Source organism: Pteropus alecto, unplaced genomic scaffold (genome assembly GCF_000325575.1).
Source record: "Pteropus alecto unplaced genomic scaffold, ASM32557v1 scaffold12, whole genome shotgun sequence".
Taxonomy (NCBI): Eukaryota; Metazoa; Chordata; class Mammalia; order Chiroptera; family Pteropodidae; genus Pteropus; species Pteropus alecto.
The window spans coordinates 875,341-879,235 of NW_006432669.1; the positions used below are offsets into that span (position 1 = coordinate 875,341).

Consider the following 3,895-nt stretch of genomic DNA (forward strand, 5'->3'; position numbering starts at 1 on the left):
AGTAAGGAATCATTGAATCTATGAGGATAGTGAATGAATCTAGCTCCAGTATTTATAGTGGTCATCAATTGACCAATCAAAAAAAAAGGAAGGTGAGATTGTCAAGGACTGGGAATAAGATTTTCTAAGAATTAAAGATAAAATAAAAGATAAATAAAAAACTCAGCCAAAATGCATCCTTTCAGAGAAGCCAGCAAAAGTCAAAATATAAAGAGGTTAGGAATATAACCTGGCTTTATAGCAAAGGCTCAGCCATTAAGTAGAAAAAGATGTCTACAGCCATGCCACCCTGAACACACCTGATTCCGTCTGATCTAGGAAGCTAAACAGGGTCAGGCCTGGTTAGTACTTGGATGGGAGACCAAATAGGAAGACCGGGTGCTGTAAGCGTAAAATAAAAAAGGAGTAAGTCAAACAATAAAGTCTAGACAGAAAGCAAGTTTGGATGTCCTGAACCTGAGGAAGATAACTCTAGAAGACAGGGAAAATAAATACATAGAACATAAACGTGGGTAAAACAAAATATATAGGAGGCTAGGAACACTATTAGTAAGCAATATAAATCTGTCATTTTGAGAATTCTGGTGGGAACTCAAGTAAAGAATAAATGTGGTTTCAGTGAATATGATATCTTGAAAATATTGCCAAAGGACAAAGAGAAAGCAAGTAAAACATGGTTAATTGTCATAAAAGAATGCAGTAGGGTAAATTTCCAATTTGTCACTGATTTTTGTCATGGTATGCTAATCAAAATCTTCTTGTTAACTCAGAAACCCTGCCACCAAAATCCAAAGACCACTGTTACCACTACGCTTTGGGAAAACTTTCATCAATTAGTCCATTTATAAACATTTGTCAGTTCAGTATTTTCCAGAATATTTGTTCATTTATTGGAGACTATGTCTGTATTCTCTGTCCACTTAAAAAATGTATCACAGTTTTACATTAAATATAATTTACAACACAATCAAATAATTAAATTAAGAGAAAAACACAAAAGTAAGCAATAATATAAAATAAAAGAGAAAAGTATATTAGATCAGAAATCTTAGACTAAGAGAAGCTAATGAAAATTAGAGTTAGTTAGAATGGGAGGGATAAGTAGGATCTAAAATGTGCCCTAAGGAGAAAAATTACCAAATCAAAATTAACCTTGAAAATCTCTTAAAATATTCTTAGACGACCAGAAACTGGATTCTTGGAAGCTAAAATACAGTATTTATTTTTCTCTTCTTTAGCCTCTCACATTTTATTGTCCATCTTAGCTCAAAATCTTTTTCTTACACTCCATTTAAGCCACCTACTCACATCAATAATTATACAAACTGCAAAAAACTCCTTTTCATACAGACCTTCTCTAGCCACCATCTCCAGCACTTCCACTTACTCTGATAGTATCAGTCAAGTTCTCACTTCCATCCTTACGCAATTAGATTCTACAATTCATTTTATAATTACTGCTTAAGAAAATAAAATACTTATTCTATCTACATATGTCCAAAACCATTACATTCATATGTATATGAATATGTTGCTTTGGAATATAGAATTCAAGACATATATGTTAATGTTGCCACTATATCACATAAACTGACCATTCACCCCCCTATCTGAGCCTGCTTTTGATATCTAGGTACCTTTCATACTTAACTTTAACTGCTTCTTTGAACATCTAATCATTCTAATTATCTTTTTTTTTTCCAGAACTAGATATTCTTAGATCTCTTAGACATTCTTTCTCTTTTTCTTTCCGTCAGACAAATGATTTTCAAAATTGATAAATTGAACAAATTTCACCATACTCAAAAATGAGGAGGGAAGGCTTGGGAATAATAAAAATAAGAAAAGCATTTAAAATTAAGGAAATAAGTAGGAAAATGCACAGGAGCATAAGGTCTATGACACTTTGAGGAAATTATTGGCACAGTGATATAAATGGCCTCATCAACCCTTATATGTAGAGATCTCCTCTGGTTCTAATGAGAGTTTAGCATTAATTTACACAGATTTTTTTATCCCATAAAATAGACTTATAACTATCTAATCATTATTATAAATGAACTTCAACTTTACTCAATACCAGGAGAGCAAATAAAATACTTGCTTACCAAACAATGCATCCTATGAAGTGACAAAAGTGTCTGCCTGACATATTCCCTTAATATGTCCTTAATGATTTAAGGAAAAGAGAATCAAGAAAATAGAAACAAGAAAGGAATGAGTTGGAGAATGAAGTAAGAATTGGTATTCTTTGACTAGAACTATGAATTCCTTAACTATCATTCATCTTCAGTGCTAGTTTTCTTCATATGAAATAATTGGTAGAAACAAAGTCCTGTTGAATTAGTTTCCCCCTCCCCACTGGTTTTAATTTCAGCTAAAAATTGAACAACATGTCATTACTTATTATATTCAATCACTGAGGTTTCAGTGAATCACCAAGGCAGATGTGGAAGTATGAAAATATAATTCAAGGCATAATGAATAGCTCTGCCACAGTAGGTGAGTTTAGAATCACAAACCAGAGATGGACTCGCTAATAATATTTTACATATGTCCTACTAGTGCTACTTAAGAAAGACTAGAACTCCTTCAGTAATTACTTAAGCATCATTCACCAAAAAGAAAACCAATTATTTCTTCCATAAAAGTAATTTTGGTAAAGATGAAACAGTAAACTATAAGCTGTTCATCTTCCTAATTAAATCATGATATATTCTTGCATTTTCTTTTGCAAGTTGTATACTTGGTCTCATTTGCCAGTGCCTTTGTCAATGAGACATTTCTACCAGCTCTCACCTTTATTTCAGAAATCCCTTCTTCTAATATATGTCATAGTAACTATTCTCTGATAGTATATATTCCCTAAACTATCTGATTTTCTAGCTGACTTTTTAGTATATGGCTATCTCCAACACCATACGTTTTCGGTGATCATATGTTTAAACCATATGCTTTGAAATCCTTATATTTTAGATATCAACTATTAAAATGTATAATAAAATAAGTTGGAACAAAAACCCCTGCTCCTTCCCTCAATACATCTAACATAGAGGATTTTGATGATATTTAAGGAAATGCTCCTAAATTTAAAAATCGACAACTATAACAATAAAATTTCAAGTGTTTTCTAAAATTCTTTGAGAATAGGTACACTTAATATATTTTAAGAGCATAGCTTTTCCCAATATTACCAAATTCTTAGTAAGTGAATATGTTATTTTGGAGTTATGGTGAACTTTTTATAGAAGGAATACAGAAGTGTACATACAGAATATACCAGAGCGATCTTAAACTGCAAATGGTTTATGTCATTATATAGCCAATATATTTTGTAAAATTTTAACACTGTCTTTTGGTCTGAAGAAGTTCATATCTTCTCTTTGTTCTCTGTGGATATATCTCAACGCACCTAATTAGCATTTTCTTTGAATAAATTACAAACAATTGTCTATCAAGAGATTTTGCATAAAAATCTGGATTTTAAATATCTTTTGAAAATCATAAGATTTGACCACATTGGTTCTACATTCCTATATAGTAACAACTGCAGGCTCTGAGGGGCAGCTGTTCTCTTTAGAAAGGCCAAGTACTATGCAGAACCCACCACATGCATATACCTGACACTTTCACTTACTTGACTTGCTATCATCCCATCTGCATTCACATTGTGAATTTGTAATAAGGCTTTTAATCCACACAGGGATACACTCTGCTTTTCTTTCTCTCTGAATATTGTTAGGCTTTGGGGAAACTTTCTCTATCTTAGAAAGAATTTGCTTGGGCAAGTAGGGACAATTTCTAAATAGATCCAAGGAATAGTCCATCTCTCTGTCTCTGTCTCTGTCTCTCTGTCTCCCTATCTCTCTCTCCTCTGTCTGTCTTTCTATCTGTC

General features: G+C 32.5%; 1 pseudogene; it reads left to right on the forward strand.

Annotated features, from left to right (window-relative positions):
• Positions 1 to 271: 271 nt before the first annotated feature.
• LOC112476283 lies at positions 272 to 390 on the forward strand (annotated as a pseudogene).
• The last annotated feature ends 3,505 nt before the right edge of the window (positions 391 to 3,895 follow it).